This window comes from Bubalus bubalis, chromosome 22, assembly GCF_019923935.1.
Source record: "Bubalus bubalis isolate 160015118507 breed Murrah chromosome 22, NDDB_SH_1, whole genome shotgun sequence".
NCBI lineage: Eukaryota > Metazoa > Chordata > Mammalia > Artiodactyla > Bovidae > Bubalus > Bubalus bubalis.
Window position 1 is genome coordinate 55,928,347 of NC_059178.1, and position 13,362 is coordinate 55,941,708.

Sequence of the window (13,362 nt, forward strand, 5' to 3'; positions counted from 1 at the left end):
TTTACCACTGAGCCCAAGGAAGCCCATATAGCACACATGATAGAAGAACCCATCAACAGCTATTGCATAAACTCAGAAAGACAGTACATTTATTTTTTCCCATATTCATTATATTACTGCTAAAAACAAAATTAAAATTAGTTAAAAGAACACACTAATATCCATAAAATTATATCACATTACTTTTTCATGAATATTTTGTCATTTGTGTTATGGTACATTTAAACTAATAGAACTACGTAAACTAAATGTAAGTATTACTAGTTCTTGATCCTTTACACATTCTATGATTGCCCTTTATAAGATTCTTAATTTTGACTAACCTCTCAGAAGTCTAGATTTAAATCTTCAGGTAATATTGTATACACCTTGTTATTGGAGAACATCTGGAATCAGTAAATAATTCTAGAGTCATCAGTCTGTTTATATTTTGTGTGTGTGTTTATTCTGTTAAAAGTTAGAGAGAAGTATAGTTCTTTATTTCCATTCATAGGTAACTTTTTTTCCCCCAAATTACATACTTGTATGTTTGTTTCTTCTTTCTAACTTCGCACCATATATTTTTTTAATGCTGTGTCCACATTCTTTCCACTTACTTGCTTGACACTGGAGTCTCTTCAGTTTTGTATGCCACAGGGAATTCTTTTCCATAAGTTTTTGTCAGTTACTTTATTTCATATTTCATCTGTGCTCACAGTCATTAGTGGAATGGATCTAGTATCATCTATAGTTTTCAGTTATGTCAAGTAACCTGAGTTCATAGTAATGTCACCACATCTCTATATATACCATCTATGCCATGTTTATTATTCTAACCTCACTCCTGCTTATCCGTACCCTCCTATAAGACATCTTACTCTCAGCTCCTGTCATACATTTCCTTAGTTTTTCAATTCTAGTACACATGCATATGGACTCAGAATTAACAGAATTAATGTTACTGCAGAAAACGACATCGCCCGCCTAGGCACTGGGCTTATGTAAAATTCTTTTACCTTTAATCTTACAAAACTCACTCATTTCCAAAGTTACTTTTTTTTTTATTATTTGTTTTTTTTTCCATCCTTTCATTTTTTTTTGAATTTTATTTTATTTTTAAACTTTACATAACTGTATTAGTTTTGCCAAATATCAAAATGAATCCGCCACAACAACTTTTAACCCCATTCCCTGCCTGGCATATGTTATATGTTAGTATTTGTAACACTGATATGTTTTCACAGTCTGTATTCTGTTCTATGAGCCCCCAACCTCTTCCAGGCTTTTATTTGCATTCTGTGAGATTGCCTCTTTATGGCATAAAGTTTTATGAATTTTGACAAATGCATAAAATTTCTCAATTGGGAAATAATAATATAAATGAATCTGTAATCTTTACTTTCCAAATTATTGCTATGTTAGGAAGATTAAAAATATCATACAAATTGTCATTTGCCTCATTATAACTATCCATGGGGAGGGTCTCTATCATATATTTCATATTTACAAGATAATCAAATATAACTATAAAAATAAGAAAATTGTTAAAGTGATGTAAAATGTGTGCTCATGGGGGGAAATATTAAAAATCTTTGTTTACTGTCTCTGTGTTTTCTTGAGTTTGAAAAATAAAGTTTTAAAAATTTAATCAGATATACTGTGTGCATGAAATGTCATATAATATGAAAGTGAACAAAATTCAAATTCGATTTTGTCTATTTTAAAAACATATTCTGGTGATTATTATCTCAAGAAAATCATTGTGAGATAGTTACTGTTTTCAATAACTTTGGGAGATTGGAATTGAATACATACACTATAAAATAGATAACTAATGAGAATCTATGGTGTAGCACTGTGAACTCTACTCAATGCTCTGTGGTGACCTAAATGGGGAAGAAATCCAAAAAAGAGGGGTATGTGTATACATATAGCTGATTCACCCTGCTGTGTGGCAGAAACCAACACAATACTGTAAAGCTACTCCAATAAAAAGTTAAAGAACATAAAGTCACTGTTTTCTCCCCAAAATAGCACATATAACCTAATTATTATACTCATGAAAGTTAAAGTAATATACTTGTAAATAAAAGTGATCCTTTCTATCACTTGGTTTGAATAATTTTTCAGAACCGAAATTGATCTTGGCATTTACATTCAGAGTTATTGGCATTGTGTCATAGAATAGCACTGCCTTAAAAGATGAATCATGCACCATTTTTCTGCTGTGCTTATTGATTACCCTTCAGCATGTAAAGAGTTTGTAAGGTTAAAAAGCATTTAAAGATTTATTACCTGTATTGATCTACTTTTTTTGGTGGTGTGAAAGCAAATATAATTCTGTTACAGCAAAAGATACAGTAAACTTTACTGCTTAAATACCCGAATTTAGCAACTTGAGTGTTTTCAACAGGAAATAAAATGTACTATTTCTATTTGTTACCTTGATTCTTATTTCATTCTCGACATATGTCACCTTTCTGGTGTTTACTTTATTATTGATTTAACAAAAACTAAACAAATCTCAACTCCATCCCATGGCATGCTTCCTTTATTATGGATATTATTAGGTCAACTCTCCCAAAACATGACATGGATAATTTTTTAGGATGCGACCAGACACAGTAATTCTATCCACTTCATCTATATACACCTAGCTATGTGTTTGTTTTCCTGTACTTTATCTGAATCTCTATGTCTATATATGATTATCTAGTAAAAATGTATTGTTAGATATATGCATATATTTTATATTTATCACATGTACACATGCTGATTTCATGTACACATATTTATCATATGTTTACAGGAGGTGTGTATATGATAAAATATATGCATGTGTATATGCCCCACATACATATGTGTGTATGTCACTTTCACATATACCCACATATGTATAAATCTGCATAAGACACATGCCTTTATATGTGCTAGATTACTATAGATTTTTTTAATTTAAATTTATTTATTTTAATTAGAGGCTAATTACTTTAAAATATTGTATTGGTTTTGCCATACATCAACCTGAATCTGCCACGAGAGTACACGTGTTCCCCATCCTGAACCCTCCTCCCACCTCCCTCCACATCCCATCCCTCTGGGTCATCCCAGTGCACCAGCCCCAAGCATCCTGTATCATGCATTGAACCTGGACTGGCAATTCTTTTCACATATGATATTATACATGTTTCAATGCCATTCTCCCAAATCATCCCACCCTCGCCCTCTCCCACAGAGTCCAAAAGACTGTTCACTACATCTGTGTCTCTTTTGCTGTCTCACATACAGGGTTATCATTACCTTCTTTCTAAATTCCATACATATGTGTTAGTATACTGTATTGGTGTTTTTCTTTCTGGCTTATTGCACTCGGTATAATAGGCTCCAGTTTCATCTACCTCATTAGAATTGATTCAAATGTATTCTTTTTAATGGCTGAGTAATACTCCATTGTGTATATGTACCACAGCTTTCTTATACATTCGTCTGCTGATGGACATCTAGATTGCTTCCATGTCCTGGCTATTATAAACAGTGCTGTGATGAACATTGGGGTGCATGTGTCTTTTCAATTCTGGTTTCCTTGGTGTGTATGCCCAGCAGTGGGATTGCTGGGTCGTATGGCAGTTCTATTTCCAGTTTTTTAAGGAGTCTCCACACTGTTCTCCATAGTGGCTGTATTAATTTGTATTCCCACCAACAGTGTAAGAGGGTTCCCTTTACTCCACAACCTCTCCAGAATTTATTGCTTGTAGACTTTTGGATCGCAGCCATTCTGACTGGTGTGAAATGGTACCTCATTGTGGTTTTGATTTGCATTTCTCTGGTAATGAGTGATGTTGAGCATCTTTTCATGTGTTTGTTAGCCATCTGTATGTCTTCTTTGGAGAACTGTGTGTTTATTTCTTTGGCCCACTTTTTGATTGGGTCTTTTATTTTTCTGAAATTGAGCTGCAGGAGTTGCTTGTACATTTTTAAGATTAATTCTTTGTCAGTTGCTTCATTTGCTATTATTTTCTCCCATTCTGAAGGCTACCTTTTCACCTTGCTTATAGTTTCCTTTGTTGTGCAGAAGCTTTTAAGTTTAATTAGGTCCCATTTGTTTATTTTTGCTTTTATTCCAATATTCTGGGAGGTGGGTCATAGAGGATCCTGCTGTGATGTATGTCAGAGTGTGTTTTGCCTATGTTCTCCTCTAGGAGTTTTATAGTTTCTGGTCTTATGTTTAGATCTTTAATCCATTTTGAGTTTATTTTTGTGTATGGTGTTAGAAAGTGTTCTAGTTTCATTCTTTTACAAGTGGTTGACCAGTTTTCCCAGCACCACTTGTTAAAGCGATTGTCTTTTCTCCATTGTATATTCTTGCCTCCTTTGTCAAAGATATGGTGTCCATAGGTGTGTGGATTTATCTCTGGGCTTTCTATTTTATTCCATTGATCTATATTTCTGTCTATGTGCCAGTACCATACTCTCTTGATGAATGTGGCTTTGTAGTAGAGCCTGAAGCCAGGCAGGTTTATTTCTCCAGTTCCATTCTTCTTTCTCAAGATTGCTTTGGCTATTCAAGGTTTTTTGTATGTATACAAACTGTGAAATTATTTGTTCTAGTTCTGTGAAAAATACCATTGGTAGCTTGATAGGGATTGCATTGAATCTATAAATTGCTTTGGGTAGTATAGTCATTTTCACTATATTGATTCTTCCGATCCATGAACATGGTATATTTCTCCATCTATTAGTGTCTTCTTTGATTTCTTTCCCCAGTGTTTTATAGTTTTCTATATATAGGTCTTTTGTTTCTTTATGTAGATATATTCCTAAGTATTTTATTCTTTTCGTTGCAATGGTGAATAGAATTGTTTTCTTAATTTCTCTATTTTCTCATTATTAGTGTATAGGAATGCAAGGGATTTCTGTGTGTTGATTTTATATCCTGCAACTTTACTTAATTCATTGATTAGCCCTAGTAATTTTCTGGTGGAATCTTTAGGGTTTTCTATGTAGAGGATCATGTCATCTGCAAACAGTCAGAGTTTTACTTCTTCTTTTCCAATCAGGATTCCTTTTATTTCTTTTTCTGCTCTGATTGCTGTGGCCAAAACTTCCAAAACTATGTGGAATAGTAGTGGTGAGAGTGTGCACCCTTGTCTTGTTCCTGACTTTAGGGGAAATGCTTTCAATTTTTCACCATTGAGGATAATGTTTGCTGTGGGTTTTTCATATATAGCTTTTATTATGTTGAAGTATGTTCCTTCTATTCCTGCTTTCTGGAGAGTTTTTATCATAAATGGAAGTTGAATTTTGTCAAATGCTTTCTCTGCATCTATTGAGATAATTATATGGCTTCTATTTTTCAATTTGTTAATGTGGTGTATTACATTGATTGATTTGCAGATATTGAAGAATCCTTGCATCCCTGGGATAAAGCCCACTTGGTCATGATGTATGATGTTTTTAATGTGTTGTTAGATTCTGATTGCTAGAATTTTGTTAAGGATTTTTACATCTATGTTCATCAGTGATATTCGCCTGTAGTTTTCTTTTTCTATGGCATCTTTGTCAGGTTTTGGTATTAGGGTGATGGCGGCCTCATAGAATGAGCTTGGAAGTTTACCTTCCTCTGCAATTTTCAGGAAGAGTTTGAGTAAAATAGGTGTTAGCTCTACTCTAAATTTTTGGTAGAATTCAGCTGTGAAACTGTCTGGACCAGCCAAAAGGCTGGAAGATTTCTGATTACAGTTTCAATTTCTGTGCCTGTGATGGGTCTGTTAAGATTTTCTATTTCTTCCTGGTTCCATTTTGGAAAGTTGTACTTTTCTAAGAATTTGTTCATTTCTTCCAAGTTGTCCATTTTGTTGGCATATAATTGCTGATAGTAGTCTCTTATGATCCTTTGTATTTCTGTGTTGTCTGTTGTGATCTCTCCATTTTCATTTCTAATTTTATTGATTTGATTTTTGTCCCTTTGTTTCTTGTTGAATCTGGCTAATGGTTTGTCAATTTTATTTATCCTCTCAAAGAATCAGCTTTTGGCTTTGTTGATTTTGGCTATGGTCTCTTTTGTTTCTTTTGCATTTATTTCTGCCCTAATTTTAAAGATTTCTTTCCTTCTACTAATCCTGGGGTTCTTCATTTCTTCCTTTTCTAGTTGCTTTAGGTGTGGAGTTAGGTTATTTACTTGACTTTTTTCTTGTTTCTTGAGGTATGTCTGTATAGCTATGAACCTTCCCCTCAGCACTGCTTTTACAGTGTTCCACAGGTATTGGGTTGTTGTGTTTTTATTTTCATTTGTTTCTATGCATATTTTGATTTTTTTTTAATTTCTTCTGTGATTTGTTGGTTATTCAGTAGCGTGTTATTCAGCCTCCGTATGTTGGGATTTTTAATAGTTTTTCTCCTGTAATTGAGATCTAATCTTACTGCATTGTGGTCAGAAAAGATGCTTGGGATGATTTCATTTTTTTTGAATTTACCAAGGCTAGATTTATGGCCCAGGGTGTGATCTATCCTGGAGAAGGTTCCGTGTGCACTTGAGAAAAAGGTGAAATTCATTGTTTTGGGGTGAAATGTCCTATAGATATCAATTAGGTCTAACTGGTCTATTGTATCATTTAAAGCTTGTGTTTCCTTGTTAATTTTCTGTTTATTTGATCTATCCATAGGTGTGAGTGGGGTATTAAAGTATAATAATCTCCCACTATTATTGTATTACTTTTAATTTCCCCTTTCATACCCGTTAGCATTTGTCTTACATATTGCAGTGCTCCTAGGTTGGGTGCATATATATTTATAATTGTTATATCTTCTTCTTGGACTGATCCTTTGATCATTATGTAATGTCCTTCTTTGTCTCTTTTCACAGCCTTTGTTTTAAAGTCTGTTTTATCTGATATGAGTATTTCTACTCCTGCTTTCTTTTGGTCTCTATTTGCATGGAATATCTTTTTCCAGCCCTTCACTTTCAGTCTGTATGTGTCCCTTTTTTTGAGGTGGGTCTCTTGTAGACAACATATATAGGGGTCTTGTTTTTGTATCCATTCAGCCAGTCTTTGTCTTTTGGTTGGGGCATTCAATCCATTTATGGTTAAGATAATTGTTGATAAGTATGATCCCATTGCCATTTATTTTATTGTTTTATGTTTGAGTTTATACTCCCTTTTTGTGTTTCCTGTCTAGAGAAGATACTTTAGCATTTGTTGGAGAGCTGGTTTGGTGGTGCTGAATTCTCTCAACTTTTACTTGTCTGTAAAGCTTTTGATTTCTGCTTCATATTTGAATGAGATCCTTGCTGGGTATAGTAATCTGGGCTGTAGGTTATTTTCCTTCATCACTTTAAGTATGTCCTGCCATTCCCTCCTGCCCTGAAGAATTTCTATTGAAAGATCAGCTGTTATCCTTATGGGAATCCCCTTGTGTGTTATTTGTTGTTTTTCCCTTGCTGCTTTTAATATTTGTTCTTTGTGTTTGATCTTTGTTAATTTGATTAATATGTGTCTTCGGGTGTTTTGCCTTGGGTTTATCCTGTTTGGGACTCTCTGAGTTTCTTGGACTTGGGTGATTATTTCCTTCCCCATTTTAGGGAAGTTTTCAACTATTATCTCCTCAAGTATTTTCTTATGGTCTTTCTTTTTGTCTTCTTCTTCTGGGACTCCTATGATTCAAATGTTGGGGCATTTAACATTGTCCCGGAGGTCTCTAAGATTGTCCTCATTTCTTTTAATATTCTTTTTTCCTCTCTGATTCATTTATTTCTACCATTCTATCTTCTACCTCACTAATCCTATCTTCTGCCTCCATTATTCTACCATTTGTTCCCTCCAGAGTGTTTTTTATCTCATTATTCCATATATATGGACTCTATTTTATTTCTTCAAGGTACTTGTTAAACCTTTCTTTCATCTTCTCAATCCTTGTCTCCAGGCTATTTATATGTGATTCCATTTTGTTTTCAAGATTTTGGATCATTTTCACTATCATTATTTGGAATTTTTATCAGGTAGATTCCCTATCTCTTCCTCTTTTGTTTGGTTTGCTGGGCATTTATCCTGTTCCTTTACCTGCTGGGTTTTCCTCTGTCTCTTCATCTTGTTTATATTGCTGTGTTTGGGGTGGCCTTTCTGTATTCTAGCAGTTTGTGGAGTTCTCTTTATTGTGGAGTTTCCTCGCTGTGGGTGGGGTTGTACGGGTGACTTGTCAAAGTTTCCTTGTTAGGGAAGCTTGTGTCAGTATTCTGGTGGGTGGAGCTGGATTTCTTCTCTCTGGAGTGCAATGAAGTGTCCAGTAATGAGTTATGAGATGTCAGTGTGTTTGGAGTGACTTTGGGCAGCCTGTATATTGAAGCTTAGGGCTGTGTTCCTGTGTTGCTGGAGAATTTGCATGGTATGTCTTGCTCTGGAACTTGTTGGCCCTTGGGTGGTGCTTGGTTTCAGTGTAGGTATGGAGGTGTTTGATGAGCTCCTGTCAATTGATGTTTCCTGGAGTCAGGAGTTCTCTGGTGTTCTCAGGATTTGGACTTATGCCTCCTGCTTCTGGTTTTCAGTCTTATTTTTACAGTAGCCTCAAGACTTCTCCATCTATACAGCACTGTTGATAAAACATCTAGGTTAAAGATGAAAAGTTTCTCCACAGTGAGGGACACCTGGAGAGGTTCACAGATTTACATGGAGAAGAGAAGAGGGAGGAAGGAGATAGAGGTGACCGGGATGAGATGAGGTGGAATCAAAAGAGGAGAGAGCAATCTAGCCAGTAATCACTTCCTTATGTGTGCTCCACAGTCTGGGCCACTCAGAGATGTTCACGGAGTTACACAGAGAAGAGGGAGGAAGGAGACAGAGGTGGCCAGGAGGATAAAGGGGGGAAGCAAAAGGAGAGAGACAGATCCAGCCAGTAATCAGTTCCCTAAGTGTTCTCCACAGTCCAGAACACAAAGAGATTCACAGAGTTGGGTAGAGAAGAGAAGGGGGAGGGAGGAGACAGAGTCGACTTGGTAGAGAAAAAGGAAGTCCAAAGGGGGAGAGAGCAGGCAAGCCAGTAATCTTGCTCCCAAGTAAAAATGGGTACTGAAGATTGGGTTGTTAAAGGTACAAAATTTATAACAAATACCAAAAAGCAAAGATTAAAAATCTAGAGTAGATGTTGGATTAAAAAAAATACAATATTAAAGGAAAAAAGTCACAAAAATTATAATATATATATATATATATGAAGTTTGCTTTAAAAATAGGGTCTCTCTTTTTTTTTTTTTGAAAAGTAATAGTAGGTTATAAAAATGAAAATTAAAGGAGTTATAGAGGACTTAAAAATTAAAAAAATTTTAAAAATTAAAGAATGATAGTAAATATAGTAAAAATATATCTAGGACTTTCTCTGGTGTTGGTGTGGGCAGTGTGGGGTCAGTTCATTTTCGGACAGTTCCTTGATCCAGCTTATATTTCTCAAGATCTATAGGCCCCTTCCTCGGAGAAGGCAATGGCACCCCACTCCAGTACTCTTGCCTGGAAAATCCCATGGATGGAGGAGCCTGGTGGGTTGCAGTCCATGGGGTCGCTAAGAGTTGGACACGACTGAAGCGACTTAGCAGCAGCAGCAGCAGCATAGGCCCCTTTCTATGTAGTTGGTACTAACTACAGTGTTTTAATCTATTGCACCTGTCACTTCCAAGGAGGTTCCCTCTGGTTTAGCTTCTTGTGTTTGCTAGTCTCCTCAGTGTCTAATTTCTGCCCTGGCACAAGGGGGCGGTGGTGGACAATTTTTTAGGCTCACTTGTTCAGTCATGCTGTGGGGAGGGAGGGACGCTGCGAACAAATAACACTGGTGTGTGCTCGCAGTGTCTCGGCCACACTGGGTTTGCCCCTGCTCACGGCGTGTGTGCTTTCCCAGTCTATACTGCTCAGGCTCTAGGTTGCTCTGCCAAGAACTGTTGAGTCCGGCCCCGGATTGTATGCACTTCCCAGGTCTAAGCGGCTCAGGTTCAGGTACTCAGGTAGTCCTCAGAGGTGCAGACTCGGCTGGGCCTGCATTTTGTGCCCTTCCCAGGTCCAAGCAGTTCAGGTGACCAGGTGTTTGGCGAGCATGGTCACTGCTACTTATCTCCTCCCCCATCCCTGCTGCTTGGTTTTCTGGATGTACAACCGGTGCACCTTCTCAGGTGGATGTTGACCATCCAGAATTCCAAGAAGTCTTGGTTAGCAATGAAGCCTGCTTGCAGTTCGGTAGATAATGCTTCTCTGGGGCCGCAGTTGACCCCTTCCGGCTCTGGCTGCCCTTGTCTGCCTGGAGGAGGAAGGGCCGGTCTGCAGCCGGCTAGCTCTGCTCAGCCCTTTGTTCCATGAGCGGGCCTGGCGGCATCTTAGGTTAGGGCTTTTTGCATGGTAGCTATCCCGCAGTCTGGTTTGCTATCCCAAGTTAGTTCCTTCAGATTGCCCTGGGGCATTCAGGCCCAGTCCTTACTCTAAGCAATGCAGCCCGCACCTCCCTGTCCAGCCCCCTTTTGCTAGTGGCGGGTGCAGGCATCTGCACTGCTTCTCCACTGGGGGAGTTACCATTGGGCACATAATCTGTGGGTTTTAATTATTTATTTATTTTTCCTCCCAGTTATGTTGCCCTCTATGGTTCCAAGGCTCACCACAGACTCGGCAGTGAGAGTGTTTTCTGGTGTTTGGAAATTTCTTTTTTTTTTTAAGACCCCCTTCCCGGGATGGATCTCCATCCCTACCTTTTTTGTCTCTCTTTTTATCTTTTATATTTTTTCCTACCTCCTTTCGAAGACAATGGGCTGCTTTTCTGGGTACCTGATGTCCTCTGCTGGCATTCAGAAGTTGTTTTGTGGAATTTACTCAGTGTTCAAATGTTCTTTTGATGAATTTGTGGGGGAGAAAGTGGTCTCCCCATCCTATTCTTCTGCCATCTTAGCTCTCATCACTACTGTAGATTTTTAATGTGGTGTTCTAAAATATCTTTCTATTTCTAGCTTGTATTTTTTATGTGAATGTCAAATGAGACCACAGTCGTTACTTGATATTAGAAGATGCACAAAGAGAGCTGAGAAACCACTGAAGATACACAAAGAGAATTCGGAGACCATTACTCCATTAACTCTGGGCAAAAGACAAATGGAAAATTGACATAATCTGTTATATTAGCATATTTGGGCATGCAAGCTACTCCATACTTTAGTTTTTCTACAGTTTTTAATACCATATGTATTAAACAGGGCAAGAAGAGTGTTTTAATCAGGAAAGTGAACATTTTCTGTAGATGATTATAGTTGACATTGCATCAGGGCCTATCAGAAAAGTTATGTAAGGACCAAAGTACATCTATACAAACACAGTTGGATGTTGTTTCACAGACTTGCAGTGTCTAATCTACTTAGTGTTACTAGTCTTTTATAAAATAAGCCCATTGTTTCTATTCAATATGGTAATATCATAATCATGGATTGATGAGCTTTATTATTGTCCACTCTCCTATAACTAATGCTTGACATAGACAAGAGCAAAATTGTTCAAAATTATCTGAATTCAACAACAAGAGAAACAGAGAAAAGGTTTCCAATGTCACTTATGTAAATGTATGCCTAACAGGAAAACTGGAATACTGCTAAAAAAAAAAAAAAGTCATAACATGTAGATTAAAAGAATTACAAATCAAAACATACATCTATCTAGTCAGAAACTGACAGATGTGGGAAAGAAACATCATTATTTCAAAGTTGCATCTTAAAATGCTCAACCACAGGGAATTCCCTGGCTGTCCAGTAGTTAGAACTCCATGCTTTCACTGCCAAGGGTGCAGGTTCAATCCCTGGTCAGGGAACTAAGATCCCACAAGCCATGCTATATGGCCAAAAAAAAAGCGCCATACCATATGAGATTGCTACCTTTTAACTCTGAAACTAGGAGCTCCCCACCTCTGACATTTTTTAATGTTCTTTAAAAGGTCATATAAATATAATTGCATATTTCAGACTAAGTACAGACAACTAGTTGTATCAAAAGTATGATTTCATACAGATGGCTAATAAATGCAGGGAAGGATGTATGAATAATGAGCTCAATGTAGCTCATTATTCAGTTCAGTTCAGTTCAGTCACTCAGTCGTGTCAAAAGTATAAGGAGTATCATCTCCATCTGGCCAGAGTCGCCACCATCAAAGTCTACAAACAATAAATGCTTGAGAAGGTGTGGAGAAAAGGGAAACCCTCTTACACTGTTGGTGGGAATGGACATCAGTACAACCACTATGGAGAACGGTATGGAGATTCCTTTAAAAACTAGAAATAAAACTACCATACAACCCAACAATCTCACTACTTAGCATATACCCTAAGGAAATCATAATTGAAAAAGACACATGTACCCCAATGTTCATTGCAGCACTATTCACAATAACTAGGACATGGAAGCCATCTAGATGTCCATCAACAGATGAATGGATAAGGAAGTTGTGGTACATATACACAATGGAATATCACTCAGCTATTAAAAAAACAAAAGAGCACATTTGAGTCAGTTCTAATGAGGGGGATGAAGCTAGAGCTATTATGCAGCGTGAAGTAAGTCACAGAAAGACAATACCGTATACTAACCCATATATATGAAATCTAGAAAGATAGCATCAATGATCCTACATTCAGGGCAGCAAAGGAGACACAGACTTAAAGAACAGACTTGGGCACAGTGAGGGAAGGGGAGACTAAGATGATTTGAGAGAATAAAACTGAAACATATACATTGCCATATGTAAATAGATAGCCAGTGGGAGTTTGATGCATGATGCAGGGAACCCAAAGCCAGTACTCTGTGGCAGTCCAGAGGAACACAGTGGGGAAAGAGGTGGGCTTAAGAGGGAGGGACTCATGTGTACCTATGGCCAATTCATGTTGATGTATGGCAAAAAAAAAAAAAATCCTTAAACTAAAAAATAAATTGTTTTTAAATGGGAAAAAAATCTAACGATTTCATTACTTCCCACCTACCCAGGGAGAAGGCAATGGCACCCTACTCCAGTACTCTTGCCTGGAAAATCCCGTAGATCGAGGAGCCTGGTAGGCTGCAGTTCATGGGGTCGCTAAGAGTCGGACACTATTGAACGACTTCACTTTCGCTTTTCACTTTCATGCATTGGAGAAGGAAATGGCAACCCACTCCAGTGTTCTTGCCTGGAGAACCCCAGGGATGGCGGAGCCTAGTGGGCTGCTATCTGTTGGGTCTCACAGAATTGGACACAACTGAAGCGACTTGCAGCAGGAGCGGCAGCACCTACCCAGGACACACATTCCTGTGCTCCTTTGCATCCCCAAGACATGTGGTCTGCAGCCTTCCCTCTTTCTGTCTATCGAGACCATCTCCCTATCCAGACCATTTCATGATGAGCAATTTG